Raw genomic sequence first — 21,680 nt, forward strand, 5'->3', positions numbered from 1 at the left:
GGCACTTTTTGTAAAATCTGTAGATTAACACTTGAAATGCACCTTATAGTCTATAGGCATTAAGTTGAAAATATGTTACTTGTCTGTTGAAACAGTGTTGTTGAATGTCAACTGATTCACTGTTGTTGAATGTCAACTGATTCACTGTTGACATGCTACTGAATGGCAACTAATAACTAGTAGTCTCAACAGATGGACTATCAAAATAAAGTGTTACCCAAAACTTTGGCACCTACGACAACACAAGCATCATATAAAATCAGCAGTTAGAGAGACAACATATTTCAGATTCATTTGATCAGCTCATCCGTTAATTTAATGGTAAAGAAAACTGAAAGATTTATCACATAAATCATATTATGATTTTAAACAAACCATTATTATAGTTTTACATATGTTTTTGTAATTTGTTTATAATGTTAAATGATAACAATATTGTAAATATGATACATTTTATGAAGACATTATCGTTATGTAAAATCTGACACCAATAATGATTTGATAGAAATGTTGACATTTTCTTATCTCACTACAGATGATGGGGCAGTTCCAGATTTACCTTGTTGTTTTCTGGACATTGCTTCTCATGACCATTTCTGGAGAGGATGACATAGGTGCATCAAAAGAGTGTGAGGATGCTCCCTTTGTTCCAGGGCACAATCTTGCGGGAGAGGGATTTGATGTTGTGACCGTGAAGCGAAAAGGATCTTACGTGATCGACATGGAGAAATTTAGGATTTAGGAAAAGGCACTTGTAAATTACGCAAGAACAATTACATGAATGGAATAAAACAGAAGCTACCAGCAGCAGTTGTGTTCTTGAGGACCTTGCTAAAGTGTTCAATGAAAATCTCCAGTCAGATCTTTGAATCAAGTGAAGCACTGGTCAATGATTCATCATTAGCACTCTCAGTCGGCTGGAAAGTTGGTTTAGATGTGAAGGCTGCTGGAGCTGCAGTCGGAAGCACTCATTCTAGGGAAGCGAAATTTGCAATGAAAAAGTCAAAAGAAGACAAATACAGTTTCACCAAACATGAAGTTGCATGCAGCTTTTACAGGTGAGAGAGTTGAGTTGGATCAGAGTTAGTTAGAGTTGCTTTTCCTCATAGGATGAATACGAAAAGAAATGTAAACTTTAATTGTAATTTTCTACCTCTTTGGTCCCACTGAATTCAAGTTTGTTTACTGTGCACTGTAAATGATTTCTGTTGTTTTCACAGCATTATACTGTTTTTCTCAACAGTTTCTTGCTGTATAACCTATGTACAGTATGTTATTGTAGATTTTGTTGCTTTCACAGTATTGTTGTGTATTTTCAACAGTTATGTACTGTGCACACAGTTGACAGTATGTTACTGTAGATTTTCAATGCATTCTGGGAAATTATTAGTTACTGTAAATCTAAATACAGCAGTGCAAATTGACCGCGAAAAACACCACACACAATTCCACAAGTAAAATTGCTAGCCTAAGCCTAACGTTATCCTTACATAAAACATTTTCAGGACTGGGTGACCATTAACAGCCTTAATTTCTGTCAGTGGGGGGTGCATGAGAGCGCATTTGAATGAGTTTTTCTGTTGTGTCAGTGCATCGTGTAGACCTGTCGTTTCTGCCGACCTGGAACTTCGTCATATGGTAAGTAATAAATCTTAATATTTGTATGCATGGATTCTAGCTAATAACTTTAAAATTATTTAGAGAGTAGCTGACCAGGATTTAGATATTTAATTTAATTTATTCTCAACATTTTACTATAAGCTGTGTACAATATGATAGGCTACTCTAGGTTTCAATGTAGTTTGGGACATTGGGACATGTTACTGTCAATTTAAATACAGTAGTACGCGTGAAATGACCGCGAAAAATAACCACAAGCTGCCGTTTTATGAATAACTCTTCAGTTCCCTGAGTAACGTTGAGAACGCAGGCCTTTGCATTGTCGCTGTGTCTGTCGGCGAAGTTTTCGCCATAAATATCTGGTTAGTGATGAATCTTTATTTTTTATTATTACGCAAACTAAATAGTAGCAGCCAGGTTAATGTTAGTTTAGAAGAACTGCCCGCGGCTTATGTTCTATAACGCCTGTAACGTGGATTTCCTTCATGTTGATAGCTAACGTTAGCCTACTTGATTAATAAATGCAATTTTATAAACATAGATTGCATATGTAGCCTCTTATAAGGTCAGAATGATCTAATAATTGTGTTATTTACCATTTTAAGTCGGTGGAAGCGCCTGCGCGTTCATTATTTTATATCATACGGTTGGGAATTGAAAATCGATCATTGTATCCTGAAATCGGATACCCATGGTTAGGATTCGGATTCTTGTTATAAAATTTAATTTTCGATTCCTCTTATTGATTTATTCGCAATTATTTTTGTCTAAATCAGAATTTTCTTTTACACGTCTGTGAAGACCTGACCTGGCGATCTGCCAGGACCTTGTGCAGTTACCTCAGTCTATGTTCATTCATACACTTTTGTTACAAATTGATTTCTATTAGTAACACCAATGGCTTTTTATTTTGCACAAGTGATGGTTTAGAGCCTATCCTATTGTGATGTGACTTATTACAGATGATATTGTGATCACTCTTGATTCAGTTGGAATATATATATATATATATATATATTTTTTCTGTGTATTTACAGGTTTTTTGTCAGGATAAATCCTGAAAATTCTAAATGAACATCACAGTTCCAGGTGAGCAGAAAGAGTGGGAAGGTTGTTCGGAGAAAGACCATGGCCTTTAATCCACACGTTGCATCTTACATCAGGGACTTTGCAGAATATGATTGGCAAAATCATTAAGGTAAGAGTAATATTAGGGATGTGCAGCGGAGCCCATATCTGTAGAAATGATTTGTGTCTGAATCTGTATTTAGAAAAATCCAAAAAGGGTGGAAATGACTTAAACCATACATTTTCCAAATTGTGTCACGGTTGATAATTCATCGTTTCCTCTGTGTCTCGTGTAACTGTTTGTTTACATGTCTGTGAGTTTGCGTGAGTGGGCGTTGTCCCGCTCGCGTGTTTGTTCAGTGCTCCAGCTGTCTGCAATCATCTCATTCCCCACCTCAGCTGTTTCCCATTACCATTCTCTACATATACTCACTCATCTCTCCATTCCAGTGTCCATCCGTTGTTGGTAGTCCTGCATGTGTGTTCGTGTCGTCTTCCGGGTTGTCGTCGTCTTCAGTGGATGTTCCTGTTGTTTCACCGCACCCGAGCACCGATCACCGAGCACCAGACCATCGAAGTCCCTGTGTGACCGAGCTTGAGCGTCTTCCCCTGAGAGTACCCGTCAACAGTGTGGAAAACGAAGCGATTTCGCGAGTGCACCCGGAGAAGGAACTTCCTCATTGACTTTGAGTGATATTCATGTTTTGAGTGTTGAGTCCTAATAAACACTTGTTCACCTGCTATTGCTTCCAGTGATTTATCATGACAGAACGGATGGACCAAGAAACGGGAGCAGCGGGTGATTCATCTGCTTCATTGGAGGAATTCATTCGCGCGTGCATCGGCCGGATGGATGCACAGGATCGCAACCAGGGGGAGACAGGACGTGCTATTCAGGCTCTTGTCACACAGGTGTCCGAGCTCACCCAGCGATTCCATCAGCTGCAACCTCCCACTGCGCCAGCACCTCCGGAAGCACTTGCAGTTCCCCCCACACCAGCCGTGCCTCTCTCCTAGTCTGAGCCCAGATTGCCCACTCCTGAGCTGTACTCTGGTGAGCCTAACTATTGTCGTCCGTTTCTAACCCGTTGCAGTATGCATTTCTCATTACAGCCCAGAACCTTTGAGAGGGAGGAGACAAAGGTGGCATTCGTGCTCACGCTGCTGACTGGGAGAGCGGCGCTTTGGGGAACTGCAGTGTGGGAGAACCAAGACCAGTGCTGCTCCTCGTTCCAGGCACTCGCGGCGGAGATGAGACGCGTCTTTGATCGGGCCGTCGCGGGGAAGGAGGCTGCCAGGGTCTTGGCGGATCTACGCCAAGGAGATCGTTCCGTGTCTGATTATTCCATCGAGTTTAAGACCCTGGCGGCCGAGTGTCGCTGGAACGAGGAGGCGCAGTGGGATCATTTCCTGCATGGGCTGGCCGAACGCGTCCAGAGAGAGATCTACGCCCTGGACCTCCCATCTTCTCTCAATGAGCTCATCGACCTGGCCTTGAGGGTGGACGCCCGACTGTCTCGGATTGGTCAGAGGACGTCACCCAACCCGGTTCGCGGCGGGATGGAGAACCAGCGGTCCAGCGGCCTGGACGCGTTCGGTCCCCACGATCCCGAGCCCATGCAGGTAGGGCGAGCTCGGCTTTCCCGGGAGGAGAGAGAAAGGCGGAGATCCTAGGGCCTTTGTCTATACTGTGGTGGCACCGGACATTTTGCTCATGGTTGTCCGGTAAAAGGCCCAGCCCGATAGTAAGTATGAGGCTACTATCGGGTGGGATCTCCGCAGGAAAGACCTCATCCACTTCCACCATCCTCCCGGTAAGACTGAGATGGTCTACTCACGATCACCACTGCAGTGCACTCATAGACTCTGGAGCCGAAGGTAACTTCATGGATCACCGGTTTGCACTACAGTTACAGATTCCCTTCCGAACACTTCCCCAGAAAATCACAGTCAATGCACTTAACGGACAAACTCTACCTACCATCTCTCAAGCAACCGAAAGACTTACCCTCATCACATCAGGAAATCACGCCGAGACTATTTCATTTTACATTACGGACTCACAACTCACACCCATAGTTTTAGGACACCCCTGGCTGAGCTTGCACAACCCACGTATCGATTGGAAGAGGAGAACCATCTCAGCTTGGAGCACTGAGTGTCATAGTTCGTGTCTAGTGTCTGCTTGTTCTGTTGTTTCTGTCCCTGTGTTTCAGGAGGAAGCAGTGGACTTATCAAACGTGCCCGGGGAGTACCGGGACCTGAGTGAAGTGTTCAGTAAGTCAAGGGCTGCTTCTATCCCTCCGCATCGTCCCTATGACTGTGCAATAGATTTACTGCCAGGTAAGTCTCCGCCTAAGGGCAAGAGCTATTCACTCTCAGTTCCGGAGAGGGAGGCTATGGAGAAATATATTTCTGATTCTCTGGCAACCGGGTTCATCCGTCCTTCCTCTTCTCCAGCGGGGGCGGGGTTCTTTTTTGTGGGGAAGAAAGACGGATCTCTGCGACCTTGCATTGATTACCGAGGGTTGAATAACATCACGGTAAAGAATACTTATCCTTTGCCGTTGATGTCTTCAGCCTTCGAGAGGTTGCAGGGAGCCTCACTCTTCACAAAACTGGACTTGCGTAATGCTTATCATTTGGTCCGCATCAGGAAGGGGGATGAATGGAAGACTGCTTTTAACACCCCTAGGGGACATTTTGAATATTTGGTTATGCCATTTGGGCTTTCCAATAGTCCCGCAGTCTTCCAGGCACTAGTCAATGATGTGTTGCGAGACATGATCGATCAATTCATATATGTTTACCTGGATGACATATTGATTTTTTCTTCGTCTCTCCAGGAACATGTGCAACATGTACGACTAGTGCTTCAAAGGTTGTTAGAGAATGGGCTTTTTGTCAAGGCGGAGAAATGCGTTTTCCATGCACAGTCGGTTCCTTTTCTGGGACACATCGTGTCGGCTGAAGGTATGCTTATGGATCCTGACAAGGTTAAGGCTGTGGTAGAGTGGCCAATCCCAGATTCCCGCAAGGCCCTGCAGCGGTTTTTGGGATTCGCCAACTTCTATCGGCGTTTTATTCGCAATTTCAGCCAACTAGCCGCACCTCTGACTGCCTTGACCTCTCCCAAAACTGCGTTCAGGTGGTCAGACGCAGCTGAGGCTGCGTTTGCCAAACTCAAGAGCCGCTTTGTTTCAGCTCCAATCTTAATTGCCCCTGATGCTTCACGTCAGTTTGTGGTAGAGGTCGATGCGTCAGAGGTGGGGGTAGGTGCAGTTCTTTCACAACGCTCTCCTTCAGACGACAGAATGCATCCCTGCGCGTTTTTGTCACATCGATTATCTCCTGCTGAACGTAATTATGACATTGGTAACCGTGAGTTGTTGGCAGTCAAGCTAGCATTGGAGGAATGGCGTCACTGGTTGGAGGGTTCAGGGGTACCCTTTATAGTCTGGACTGACCACAAGAATTTGGAGTACATTAGAACCGCCAAAAGATTGAACTCCAGGCAGGCTCGGTGGGCACTTTTTTTCGGCCGTTTCGATTTTACTCTTTCCTATCGTCCGGGTTCCAAGAACATCAAACCCGATTCTTTGTCGCGTATTTTTGATCGTCCCGAACACGAATCTACTCCCGAGCGCATTTTTCCTGAGACCCTAATTATCTCTTCGCTCACTTGGGAGGTCGAATCGAAGGTCAAGAAGGCCTTAGAAGGGGTAACGCCTCCGATCCGGTGTCCACCTAACCGTTTATTTGTGCCGGAGGGATTACGATCAGACGTTATCCAGTGGGGTCATTGTTCCAGTCTAGCTTGCCATCCAGGGGTGAGTCGTACCATATTTCTAGTTAAGCAGCGATTCTGGTGGCCTCTTATGGCTCGTGACGTTCACAATTTTGTTTTGGCTTGCTCTAGTTGCGCCACTGGTAAGTCGTCCAATCGACCCCCAGATGGGTTACTTCAACCGCTGTCGGTGCCTTCGAGACCTTGGTCCCACATCGCTCTAGATTTTATCACCGCCCTCCCACCCTCCCAGGGTAACACGGTTGTTTTGACCGTGGTGGACCGATTCTCGAAGGCAGCCCACTTTATTCCCTTGCCCAAATTACCTTCAGCCAAGGAGACAGTGGTGGCAGTCGTTGACCACGTCTTTCGGTTACATGGCCTCCCGACAGACGTGGTTTCTGACAGGGGACCCCAGTTTGTGTCCAGATTTTGGCGAGAGTTTTGTAGATTGCTGGGGGCGACGGTCAGTCTGTCCTCTGGGTTCCATCCCCAGAGCAATGGTCAAACTGAGAGAGCCAACCAAGATTTGGAAAGAACGTTACGATGTTTGGTCTCCAGGAATCCTTCCTCCTGGAGTCAACAACTTTCTACGGTGGAGTACGCCCACAATACGTTGCCAGTGTCATCCACGGGCCTATCTCCGTTTGAGTGTAGTGTAGGGTACCAACCACCTGTTTTTCCTAGTGCTGAATCCGAAGTCGCGGTCTCCTCCGCCCACGCCTTCATCCAGAGGTGTCACCGTACTTGGACGAGGGCCCGAGAGACACTCCTCCAAGTGCGGGAGCGCACCAAGGCCAAGGCCGATCGCCACCGGTCAAGGCCTCCCGTATACGTCGTCGGTTCCAAAGTGTGGCTTTCTACCAAGAACATTCCTCTCCGTTCCGTGTCGAATAAACTAGCTCCTAAATTCATTGGCCCGTTCTCTGTCACCAAGATTGTTAGTCTGGTGGCAGTCCGCCTCAATCTTCCTCCGGCGTACTGGAGAATTCACCCCGTCTTCCACGTTTCTAAAGTCAAGCCTGTGTTTTTTTCACGTATTAATCCGCCAGTCCCGGTTCCCCCACTGCCGCGACTCGTAGACGGGGAACCATCCTATTCGGTCCGTCGCATCCTGGATTCTAGGCAGAGGGGACGCGGATTTCAGTACTTGGTGGATTGGGAAGGTTACGGTCCGGAGGAGAGGAGTTGGGTTCCTGCTCGTGACATCCTGGATCACTCCCTTATCGATGATTTCAATCGACAGGTAAGGAGGTCTGGGAATGCCGTGAGGCATTCCTAGGAGAGGGGGTACTGTCACGGTTGATAATTCATCGTTTCCTCTGTGTCTCGTGTAACTGTTTGTTTACATGTCTGTGAGTTTGCGTGAGTGGGCGTTGTCCCGCTCGCGTGTTTGTTCAGTGCTCCAGCTGTCTGCAATCATCTCATTCCCCACCTCAGCTGTTTCCCATTACCATTCTCTACATATACTCACTCATCTCTCCATTCCAGTGTCCATCCGTTGTTGGTAGTCCTGCATGTGTGTTCGTGTCGTCTTCCGGGTTGTCGTCGTCTTCAGTGGATGTTCCTGTTGTTTCACCGCACCCGAGCACCGATCACCGAGCACCGAGCACCAGACCATCGAAGTCCCTGTGTGACCGAGCCTGAGCGTCTTCCCCTGAGAGTACCCGTCAACAGTGTGGAAAACGAAGCGATTTCGCGAGTGCACCCGGAGAAGGAACTTCCTCATTGACTTTGAGTGATATTCATGTTTTGAGTGTTGAGTCCTAATAAACACTTGTTCACCTGCTATTGCTTCCAGTGATTTATCATGACAAATTGATAGTCTGTTTTAAAATGTAATTATGTTCCCTTCACAGTTTACATTTAACAAATATGCCTTGTATAAGTCAAATAATTTGTATTTTTATATTATAATTGTAACATCTCTTTAAATAAGTTTTAATTAAAACATGAAATGGTAAAAAATAGGGTTGAGTGATATGGTAAAAAATCATCTTGATAAAATGTTTCATATCAGTCTGTATTGATAATTATCACAATCAATGTCAAATATTTATTTATTTTAAGTTTTAAATGTTCTCAAACATACATTAAATAATGAAGACAACAGGTAAAGTTAAAATATAATGAAATGTAATGGGGGGGGAATCTTTTGATTCAATGATTGGATTCAAATCGATTCTTTGGGTCACGATTTGTTTCAAAAGAGGCGGTACTTTTGAAATTGGGAATTCTCTTTTGAATCAAATTTCAATTTGATATATGCATAGAATCGATTTAAAATCTCTGATCAAATCTAAAATCAAATCTATGCATATATCTAAATGAAATTTAATTCAAAATCGAGAATTGAACAGAAGAGAAATGATCAGCAGCTACTGTTAGCCCTAATCAAGCAAGCGGGAGTTATTTAGTTTAAATTATACACACCTCATATCTGCGTTAATTTAATCTAACCCGCTGCCGCGCAGCGTTCACATTCGCCTCTCACGGCGTGAGCTCACGCACGTCTTTTTCATCATTAAAATTAGTAAGCATAAAGTCGACAGACATATACGAAAGGAACTGACTATCGTAAGCATTGTAAGCCTAATTGATCGTAGAGACCATTGGTGGTAATTGCTCTATAATCAATTTAAGGTTACAATACTTTGGGGAAACGCAGCCCTGGTCAGTGGCCGATTGTTTGGAGTCAGAGATATAGAATACGGGCCATTGCCTTCTCAATATTTATTACTTCAGCTTCTGATACAGGACATGTTCATTCTCTTTTATAGAGTATTTGTTCGTTACCACAGAAAACCGCTTCCGTGTCCATGTTGAACGCGTTTCTTATATGTAAAAACTAAAGTAGCCTACCTAACCTATTTTCTGTGCTACAAACTAGTGTTTACAATTATGACAAATTCAATACATCAAAATATCAAGAAGCATAACAAGCTTTTTTGTACAGCTAGAAATAACTATAAGCGGATGATACCGGAAGCCAGACACATTTCATTTATAAATGGCCGTGCCACTCTTCCGTGAAAAATAAGGTGGATACCATAGGAAAAACAAATTCTCCTAAAAAGGTGTTGATAATGTGAGTTAGGTTTTTTCTATTATTAGTTGTTTGTATTATTATTTTTTGCCTCTGATTGATTTGTGCTTATCATTCCTTTGCAGGATTATCAGAAGTGTTGTCGCTCTTCTACCACTTGACACCATCACTACCCTCCTCACCTGGCCTTCATCCTCACCTGTCTTGCTTTCTTTCTAAGTTTCTTTTTTACCTGTTCAGGATCATTTTTGCATGAATTGAAATACATGAATTCTTCACTGATCTTAATTATTAAATATATATTGTTCATTAGTCTTCTTTTAAAGAGATTGTTATTGTTGTATTATATTACATTATTATTATTACTAATGTATTGTTTAAAAATACACAATAAACCTTGTTGTGCAGTTAAAGCTTCAATTGTTCTTTTTTCTATTTCCCATTAACAGTTAAAATAATATTCCTACAGATTTTCTACATATTCTACAGGTAACACAGTAGCCCTATAAAAGTAAATAAAATAACATTTCATAACTGTATAATACTATACAGTATTATTAAAAATCAACGGTGTAATACTGTGTTTTAACGTGGTAAAAAATTACAGTAAAATAATGTATTTAATTTTACAGTATGCTTAACAGTACTGTATTTAGTGTTACAGTAATTTTACTGTTGAATGAAATACAGCATCTACTGGATAATTGTTGCCAGTAAGTTACTGTTAATTTGACAATACATTTTTTTACAGTGTGTCTTTACAGATATCGTCTAGCTAAAAAGCCTCCTCTTGATGAAGAGATTCTTGAAGCAATTAAATCACTCCCTGCATCCTACGATCCAGATGCCTACCTGATCACCACATATGGCACTCACTTTACCACAGGGGCAAATGAAAGCCATGACAGCCATCAAAACCTGTCAGGCAACAGTAAGTGGGCTTACAGACACTGCAGTGAAAGACTGTTTGGATATAGAAGCATCTGGTTCATCACACCCAAATTCCCTTAAGACCTGGCTTGAGTCTTTGAAGAGTCTTCCTGACATTGTGCACTACTCTCTGAAACCCCTCCATTTCTTACTGAGTAAAAAACACCCTGCCAGGAAAGGACTGAAGAGAGCTGTTGAAGAATATATAACAGAAAATATGCCCTCATGAAGGTTTGCTCAGAGTCTTGAAAGATTGGCAGGAAGTGCAGTGCAAGAGACCGATGTGCTTGTGTTTGTGAAAGTAGTCAAATTATAAAGTCTAACTGCTGTCCACCTGAAAAAGGACTTGCTACCCTGAAAGTCTACAGCCTCAGACCCAATGGTCTGTATGAAGATACATTTTTCACAAACCGAAGGCAGTAGCATATGGCACATAAACCAAGCACACTGCGACTATTGATAATAATGACAATCCACATTGGCCAGAAACATTTGAGTTTGTTCCTATTAAGATTAGCATGGCCAATAAACTAACTTTTGAAGTGTTTGATGCAGACAGCTACTGGAACAGCGACCCCCTTGGTACATGCTCTTTTGAAATTAGAAGTGGAGTTGTGAGTGACACTTGTGGTTTTAAACATGACACCTTCTTTTTTACCAGTGAAATGTGCTCCCAGTCTAAATGGCCCACAGTGTAATGAACACAAACCTTCTCCAATGGCTTCCCCTCTGGCTAACATTTTCAGCTCAAGAAATTGTGTTCTGGTTAAAGACATGCCCAGGCTTGAATTAGCTCACAATAACTCAAATAAGTTAAACTTCAAGAGTACTCATGGAAGGCTATTTCTGCTGTGACCTGCATCTTGAATCCATTCTTTCTGCATGAAAAATAGCCTTAATATAGCCTAACAGCACTTTCATCTGCAATAGAACATTTTTGCATTAAAAAGGCATTCTTAAAGATAGATCTGTGTGTTGTGTTCTTTTGGGTTTATTATTATTATTATTATTATAATTATTAGACTTGCAAAATGTAACTTACAATGCACTAACTACAGGCAGCTGATCCTTCCCCAGAATTAATTTTTTATACATTTCACTACACAGTCATATTTCGTTATCACAGTTCACATTTGCAGAAAGAGAGAAATAGGTTGAATTTGGAATAGCATACTTCTCTTACTATTTGTGCCATATAAAAATATGGGAGTTTGCTAGTATGATATTTTGAATTCAGCCACAGACTCATTTTTTTCAATGTCGGTTGCAATGAGTTCTAATATACCTCATTATGATCACTCACATGACACTTCTCAGGTGATGGCTCAAAATACATTTTGGAATTGTACATGCAAAGACAACAACTTTCATCTTGTACATGTATATTGCTAACTAATTTTTGAGATGGAATTAGAATGCTAACAGATAGCTCTCTCCAGATATTTTACATATGCAGCTGAAATAGAATACAAGTTCATACATTTATTTATAATCTTCAACCATTTGAAGAATATTATATTAAATCAATCAAGGACGGTTATGTGGACTGGTCAGTTATGTGGAAGGGATTTGTTACATTCAAGCGCATAATCTTCTGGATGCATGTGCTTTACGATCTTCCTTTGGTTAACAATATTCACAGCAATTATGAAATGAATAAAAATGTAATTAATAAATGATGCTAGTGCTGGATAATTAAGTTTAATTCTCATTACTGTAGTGTTTATATGCCTACTTATGCCTAAAGTTTATGTACTCTGACCTTAGTTGTGCTCCTTAAATCAGTAAATATTATTTAGCTTCATCCATCACATCTCTTTTTCAATGCAAGACAAACCAAACCACTATGCAATTAACATAATTGCTAATGCTCATGTATTAAAACTACAGGATTTCCTGAGCATTTCCAAAAGGCCTGTTGATGTGATTTCCAGTATTTAAGTGTCTGTGGTTTGTGATTAAGTGTGATTCTGAGCTGTGGCATTTCACACATCAGCTGAGCTTAGCTGAAGTGCATTTAGCAACCTCTCCGTATCACGCACACCACTTTAAGACTTAGGCTAAGCTAGCACAATGTTTTTTTGTTTTGTTTTTTTAACTGTGTTCTAAGTGCTAAGAAATACAAACAACCAAATATATGTGAGAATCAATAGCCACACGTGCTCATGTTTATATGAAAATAACTGAGTCTCACAAAAGATTTACCATCACCGAGTTTGATGGCAAATATTACAATGCCGCCTTCAAATGACTGGTTTGTTAGGTTAGAAAGTAGGTAAGCCTACAGGTTTAGAGTCCGGTCTGTTCATCAACATGGCCTTACAATCCTTAAAAATCCAAAAGGAATGCTCACAGATTTTTGTTAGACGTTGGGACCAATCCCAGTGGGATCAAACAAAAGTTTGTTTTATTTTTGTCATTATTTCAAATGTAATAAAGTTCCACAGGGAATTATTTTTAATTGCTGTGGTTAATGCAAGCATATAGCCTATTTCTGTAGTTCCTAAACAACATTTAAAAACCATTCCAAATTAACAAGCCAATCACATGGATTGAGTTGTTTCAACTGGTACAGAGCCACAACATTGTTACGAGCCAGGGTAGTGGGTCTGGATCAAAGACCTCAGACGTAAGGCGTGGAACAACCCGAGGTGGCTGGATCCGAACAACATTCTAATTGTTGAATGATTCTTTTAGTCCATTCTAACAACAAATACAGCAATCAAGGTTGCTGAGCGTGACACATTGTAAGCCCCACCAATCTCCAGCGTCAAGTGGAAATATAGGGGAAATCAGGGTGTACTAGTGACGGCCCTCCTCTGGCAACGAGGGAAAGCCCTTGCTACAGCTCGCAAAGAGTCATTAACCCTCTGGGGTCTGAGGGGTTTTCTGGGCCCTGGAGGTGTTCTGACATGCTCTGACATTTGTGCTTTTTTCAGTTATTTATAAACATGTTAATGGCAAAGGTGTAAATTCACTCTGTATAGCACAAACAGGGCTACCATAATATGTGATCAACATGCATGTATATGTTTGAATTTTTAAGAGAATAATGTTTATGCGTGGTTATTGAAAAAAATAAAAATGAAAGTTGCTGAAATAAGACCACAAAACACATACTAAATATGTGTCAATAAGACTTTTGACTAATGAATGTTGTCGCTTTGAGTTCTGGCTTCAAAATGATGTGAAAATCATCCTGCCTAATCGTTCACATAACACAATACATTGATTTACACTTTGTAAAACATTTTTTTTGTCAGAAGAGGTTTATGCATGGGAGTGGTAATTGCCTATCAATATTAATGAGATTCAGACCAGGGGTGTGACAGACACTCCCCACATTCCTAAAAAACAACAACAAAAAAAACTGTTAGCATACATTATCCAAAGTAAACTGATGGGCAATTAATTGTTATGGACGCACAATGTATGTATATATCTGTTGATGGTCCATAGGACAGAGAAATATCACTGCGAGTATCTGTTTATGGGCCATGACCGCACGTATTTAGTGACGCACGCAATGAACGGATCGTTCGCGAATGACACATCAATACATTTCAAACATTTACACCTGTATTCACAAACATCTGTGCATAAGGCAGTATGGAAGCATGATAAGCAGTGTCATAGTCTAACCAAAACCATACGTTTATATATATATATATATATATATATATATATATATATATATATATATATATAATGTCTAGTATTTAGACAGTAGGCCTAGGCTATCACATATTTTACCGGAGGCTGAAATATATTTAGACTAAATCACATTACACTTAAGCAGATATTCGCAAATAAGCTACATTAAACATAAGGCAGTATTTTAGCATGATAATCAGTGTTATAAGCTAATCAAAACTGAGTGAAATATATTTAATATACAAATATGTTTAGAGAGTAATAGCCTATCACATTGAAAAAGTTTACACTTGAGCATATACACGAATGTTAGGGATATAAGGCACGAATGTAAGGCAATCTTTCCTGTAAGATGTCAAAAGCTAGCCAAAACTAAGCTAAATATAGTCTGAAAATTCATATGAGTTCTATATTATCAGAAAAATAATTATATAACAGTAAAACTTACTCCGAAATTGTGTCCTCGGCGGGATCAATTCGCTCTTCAAAATGCTGCCGTTCGTCGTCCGAGTTACAATCTTCCTCTGAGGAAAAGGTGCATTCTTCCTCGCTGTCCAGAATCATCTGAAGGGCGTCTTTACCGGAGAAGCGTGCCATACTCAAAACGCGATGAACTATCAGTGAGTCTGATGAAGAAACTGTGTTTGTATGGCATTGATCGGGGGGCGTGTGCGATGCATAGATCACCTAAACTATTTACCATGTGAATAGTGCCGGGGGCGGGGCTGTACCTCTCCTTGCTTTTAAAGGGACTACATAAGCTGAGAATATTTGTTTTTTATATAAATTACTTAATTTAAAAGAAGAGATTTCAAGCTTCATAAAGACATATCTCACGTGTCTGTGTGAGAAGTATTCGCTGAGTTATGGTTCATTTTCGGACGCGTTTCAGAATGGACTTAACTGACAGAGAGAAGGCAGAACTCGCTTCGTGTTTATTTTTCTTTATTTGGCGAAAAGCACAACACTTTGTTTTTATTGTGAGTATACACAAAAATAATACACATTTAACAGGATCGATTGATGTATGAAACTCCTATGGAAAATCAAAGTCAACAGAGTATTTATGAGTTTCTTTTACACTGATAAAAAAAAAAGCGAGCAGATCACGCCGGCGTGATTGCCGACCTCAGAGGGTTAAGGTGAAGATGGAGCATTTCAGTCATCTATGGGGCCAACGGGACAACCAGCGCACCTGGGAGCGAATGTGGGCTGACAGGATGTTTAAGTATAGCATATGTGTTGTTATATTCATTAGTGTGTTGATTTTGATCATGTTACTGCTTCTGTTTGAATTTTCGATAGTTCAGAATGAGGGGAAAAGAGAAGTGCCTGTTCATCATGACTAGTCATCTGACACCGACCAGCATCACTATGGGTTAAATTTGTTCTGGAAATTTGCTGATTACACAGCTAAAAACTTGCACCCAACAAAGATTGTTATGTCTGAGCACATGCCTCCTTTTCTGCCGCATATCCGTATCCTCTGTTCCCAGAGCCAGTAGAGGGTCGCCAATTAAAGTGTATTTTGTCTCATGTTGCTGGACCGAAAAGCCCAGCCCTTTTCCGAAAGAAAAGTCCTCTTGAATGTAACAATGTAAGACATCTCAGTTCGGGAAGGCTTTTCTGATCCACAATGCTGTAACTGACTCAATGAACTGGATTAATAGAATCCATTATGAATTATTCCGATTTGCAAACGATGCCCAATTGGCTTTGGCATTTTTGAAAACTGAACCTAAGACAAATGACTGAGAATTATTGATTGCAATTCTTACAGAAGAGGGAGGGAGTTTATGTAAAAATTGTCAAGGAATGTTGTACTTTCGCTAGTATCTCGCTAGCCTGTTAACCTGCCATCCGTGCTTGCCGTCTCATGTGCACTCGCACCTTTTACGAGTCCATCAAACAACTGTGGTGAGTAGGATCAGTCAACAAACACGGTGAGTAATGTCTTCTCCTGTTATTGTCACTTGCACTTCGTGTCACATGTGTAGCATAGCCTTCTCTGTCAGCACAGAGGGCTTTTCATGTGATAAATGCAGGGAGATAATCAGGCTGACGGAGAAGATTTCTAAACTAGAGACACACATTGTTGTGGCGAATTCATGATCTTTGGTTCAAGTGTTCAAAATCTGGTTCAAGTCTCAGAAGAAATCTTTCAGAGTCTAAGTTTCAGGTCTCAGGAGAAATAACTTTATTGACAAACAATAAAGTGAGAAGCCGGCTGGCCATCCGGACATCTGATTTTACAATGGTCTGCATTGGGGTCTTATACCTAAATTTACGTCACTTAATGTCCATTCTGGTATCCAATTAACATTCGTACAGTTATCTTTTTCTCTTTGCTCCTCCTTATCACTTCACCACGATTAGAAACACCTGCATTAATGTCTAATTTCTATTGGTGGCCATACTGGCGCATGCGCTTTATTAAATATGATTTCATATATGGTTTTTTGGGTACTTTTCCACTCTCGTCCTTAGACACCCTTTCACCCAGTTTTTCTGTCCTGTCCTCAGACGACTCCTATCCTCACATACACTTTTGACAGGTTCAGTGTTTCCCATCATTTTGTCCCCTTTAACCTGTTTTCTCTGTTTCCTGTAATTTTGGGCCTCTCATATTTTAGGTCTAGTTCCTTTAATATTAGTATCATGCATCTGGACTCATGTATGAGACAGATGAAATTCTCCAACAACATCCAAACTTTAATCGAGGATAGTAAGAATGCAAGGGCTTTAGATACTGCTTTGGATGTGACTACCTTAGTGAACTCTGTACATTGTTTAGTTCCGGCTGTAGAGCCCGTGCAGCAGGGGAACTGGGTGGCCGTGAGACGCTGTAGTCGCGGGACAAAACACCGCTCTTCCGTTCTGATTACCATAACAAATAGATTCTCCCCATTTAGTGAAACACCCACTGAGAATCCTGTTGAAAGTGCCCTAGTTATTGGTGATAATATTACACGGAACGTGAAAATAGAGAAACCAACCACCATAGTCACATGTTTGCCAGGAGCCAGAGCACCTGGCATCAAAGCAAATTTAAAAGTGCTGGCTAATGCTAATCGTAAATTCTCTAAGATTATTATTCACATCAGCACTAATGATGTTCGACTTCGCCAGTCGCAGATCACTAAAATGAACGTTAAAGAGGTGTGTGAACTCGGAAGTATTATGTCAGGCATTGTATATTGCTCTGGCCCCCTTCCTGTTCGCCGGAGTGATACTTAGTAGACTGTCCTCACTCAATGGCTGGCTGTCTAAGTGATATCCGCAAAATAATATAGAATTCATAGACAACTGGAAAAGTTTTTGGGGCAGACCTGACCTGTTGAAAAGAGATGGTATTCATCCCTCCTGGGATGGTGCTGCTCTTCACTCTAGTAATATGGCACATAGTCTTTGAGCTCAAACATAAATTGGGGCTCAGGTCAGGAAGCAGACAGACTGGCTAAACCGACCGTCTGCTAGCTGTCTCACGTCACTGAGGTGAGATAAATCCCATCACATAGAGACTCTTTCACCTAAATATCATCATAATGAGACGGTGTCTGTTCCCCAAATTAGGAAATACAAAAAACTCCCCAAAACCATTTAAGGGTAAAAATTGTATCGATGTTCAACAAATAAAAAATAGATATAATACAGATGAACAAATGATAAAGCTCGGGTTGCTGAAAATTTGATCCCTTACTTCAAAAGCACTTATTATTAATGATATGATTACAGATTATAACCTAGACATGTTGTGTTTGACAGAAACCTGGCTAAAACCAGACAATTACATTACTTTGGCCATTAAAATTACGACCAGAGAGGGGAATTTGTAATGGATTTTTAAAATAAAATAAAAAACTGTATTATAAACTAATCATAATTTCCCTAACATCTAACATTCTAACACTTGAAAAACTTGAAAAACAAAAATACTCTGAGGCTGATGTGTTGAAACCAGTGGAAACTTTGAGATGCTATAGATAATATCAAGAATATAATAGTCTATAATAGTCCCTGTAGCAAGGTATGTTGTTCAGGGAAGAAGGAGGCGGGAACCGGCAAACGTTTCACAGACTTTAATATATAAACAAACACAAAATGAAAGTAAAGGTGGAAGCCCCTCACGGACAGCTTCCGCACACACATAACATAACATAAATAGTATAGGCCTGGTCCTCTCTCGTCCTTCACTGACGTCACTCCTCCTTTTAGGCTTCCGTGGCTCCTCTTATCCTACTTGCCCCTCCGGGGGGGCCAGTAACGGCAGCCACGGCAACTGGGGGTAAGGACAGACGAGGCGAGAGAAAAGGAGACTGAAGCATGAGGAGCAACAAGAGAGGGGAGAAAAAAAAAAAAATCTTGGTCCGGTTCCCGGACATAATGCTGCTCAGTCCTCAACCAGACGAGAGACTCTCAATCGCGGTGCCATGCAATGGTACTGGACATCCTTTGGTGGACGGCTCGCCGCTCCTCCGCCTCCTGGCGGATGGCAATGGCTCCTCCTCCTCCTCTGGTTGAGGGCAGCTAGTGTTGTGGTTTCTCTCTTTTGTGAAATCACTTCTCAGAGATCTTTGATGCCAGAAATATTAGACTTTATTTTACAACAAAGCCGATCATCTTCTGCAGAAGATGACTCCAGATTTTTGCCCAGCTCACACATATATACCATACATCCTTTTCCAAAGATGGTAACACACCCTATCTAACACACCCTATAGATATTTTTGGGTAAGAGATATTTGTACCATGTGACATACTAGAATAGAATTTTCTGCTGCAAGTAACATTCCAGGCCTTTCTTCAGGTTTCAGAAAGTCAAACCAAAGTCACACCCAGCGGAAATAATAGTGTACAAATATACAGCTAAATTGCTTATTTTCTAAATAATAGAATCTTCTACACTGGCAACGAGTCCCCTGTTCCCTGCTCCTCCCTCATCATGGCGGACAGCAGCAGGCTCCGGCCCATGGCTAACGGGAGCGACTCCTCTGCTCCCTCTCGGACGGCAGCCACCCCTCTTCGACCCAGAAGCACAGTAACAAGCTCTCCGTACCACCTGCTGTTCAATCGCTCCAGCACCACTGCCTCGGGCAGCCACTGACCACCTCAGCACTGCGATCCCCCTCAGCAGTGAGGGCTCCTCGACAGTGTGTCCCTCCTTCCTCCCAGGCTTCGACACCTCCTTTTATGCTTCTGTAGCTCCTCCTCCATAAAAAAGGACTTGCCACCCTGAAAGTCTACAGCCTCAGAGCCAATGATCTTTATTAGGGGTGGGGGAAAAAATCGATTCTTAGATGCATCGCGATGCGGACGTGGAAGATTCTGAATCGATTCACAAATGTCAAAAATCTATTTTCTAAAAATATATATATATTTTTCTAATAACGTAATATTGACGGAACACAAAAGGCGGAACTCTAAAGCGGACGTGCAGTGTGCGAACAGTCTGTGGCGTGCACATAACAGAGACGCACACATAACAGAGATGCATGATGGCTGAGCGCCAAATTCGAACGGCACCCTCTTCGTTAAAAGCTAACGTATGGAAAATTGGCAATTTCATTGTGACCTATTTAGTATTTTCTGTATGAGAGCTGCTTTCTGTATTGTTTAGTTTTCACATCAATATGCTGTAAACCGATCTGTTATACGTACGTTATACGGCACTCCACACTCACAGTGTGTATCAGTTCAATGCCAGTCACAAAAAGTTACATTTTGACTGTGCTCTCTGCAGATGTTCATTCACTGAAATAATGTGAATGAACGATGAATGAATGATGTTTTTGATTGTGGTATACAGCAAACATTTCAAGTCATAACTCTTTATTATTTAATTGTGTATAAGAGCGGCTTTGTATGTTACTAATTATTCAGAATATGCGTCCACAAGCATTATGTTTGTATGAGAGCTGCTGGTACATAATTCTATATTTTTGAACGAAAACTGTTTGTGATTTTGGAACAGCAAAATGTTTTTTTGTCTTAAAGTCCCTGTAAAGTCAAAATTAAGTGTGTGTTCTGAGTTTGTCATACCACCGAAAAATGTGTTATTAGCCACCCAGCCCAATTTCAATGATTAAAAAAGCCGCCAAGTAAATAAAATAAGCTATCAAAATCTCGAAAAAATGAGCAGTAGTCTCAGCTCTCAAACGCTGGGGGCGTGTCCGCTGGCTGCGCTGAAACCACGCCCACTCGCGGGAAATATGACTCGCGCACAGCTCGTGCATGTCGGCGCGACGGGAGGATGAAGGCCGAAGCGGACAGCGGGAGATAGTCGGTTCGGCCCCATTCACCAGTAACAGCGGATTATCAGTGAATTCCAGTTGTCTCCAACGAAAGTAAACTATCCTGATCTCTACAGAGGCGGGTGTGGTGGTGATCATCAGCTCTCCATCAAGGTAACGTTAGCTCTTCACAAGATAAATCCACCTCCTCTTGATATGATCATTTTTCGGAAATTTAAATAAGGACACCGATCTGTTTTCTAAGTGATTGCATCCAGGGAATACGCATTTACATGACGAAGGCATAGCCAGAGCCGTGGGCATAGTAGCTAGCAAACTGTAGGCTGTCTGATAGTAACTCGCGATTGAGCGATAGGCTTAGTGACTCCGTGCGTCATCAAGTAGGGGCCCAATCAAGCTCAGGGGGTCGCAGTGCGTCATCGAGCCCCCGTTTTAGCCCCGCCCAAAAAATCCGGCTCACAGCAAGGGTGAAAAACTGTTAAACGGTCTAACTCCACAATTTAGTACTTCACAGTTCTCAGTCTTTGTAACATGTTTTAGCAATACATTTCTAGCACTTATAATGTGTTTAGAATTTTTTTGTAGAATTGCCTTTACAGGGACTTTAAGGATTATATTGCAACAGGAGGATGTTGGTTAGAAGTCTATTATTAAATGCCAGAGATTCAGAATATGCTGAAGTTTGTAATCATTTACTACAAGTACGCTGCTAGTACAGGCACACATTTATTTTCCTGTTGGTTCTTTGCAATGTTGGGACATGTGCTGGCAAATGTAACCTTACAGTTGACTTGCCAAATCACTTCAATTTGTCTTATTAATAAAATAAAATTAATATAGGAAGTATTGGAAGTAAATTATTTATGGGTCATCATAAATACTTTGCTTTAAAAGTACCAAGTAAAAAAAAAAAAAAAAAAGATGCATCAATAATCGTTACCCTCTAGCCTGACTTCGTCATACTCATATTCTAGTCAGAATGTGAGTCTGATACTGCTCCATAGGGCTTTGATTATGGGGCGTGTCTCAACTGAACCAGAAAAAAAATAAACTCTGTTGGATAGACCTACAACCAATCAGAGCAACGGAGTAAATGACGCATGTTCTTCATTCATATTTTCAACCAACAAAATGTCGCGGCTCTCTGTTCCTCTTTTAAAATGAATGCGCTGTGGATATCTTCTATAACAGACGCGATGGCGGAATCTACACATGATGTTTCATAAACAAAGTTCGGGAGGAGCACGTACAAATAATCAATCCAATATCAACTTGTCATCAAACAATACCATGTCTAACGTTACCCTATATCAGCATGAGGAAG

At 41.4% G+C, this 21,680-nt stretch overlaps 1 pseudogene across 1 annotated transcript; it reads left to right on the forward strand.

Annotated features, from left to right (window-relative positions):
- Window positions 1-538: 538 nt before the first annotated feature.
- Window positions 539-11,306, forward strand: LOC311299366 (perforin-1-like; annotated as a pseudogene). The gene is made up of 2 exons: window positions 539-1,058; window positions 10,286-11,306. The product of its transcript is annotated as a perforin-1-like (transcript).
- The last annotated feature ends 10,374 nt before the right edge of the window (window positions 11,307-21,680 follow it).

The sequence above is a fragment of the Rutilus rutilus genome (genome assembly GCF_951802725.1).
Source record: "Rutilus rutilus genome assembly, chromosome: 11".
Classification (NCBI taxonomy): Eukaryota; Metazoa; Chordata; class Actinopteri; order Cypriniformes; family Leuciscidae; genus Rutilus; species Rutilus rutilus.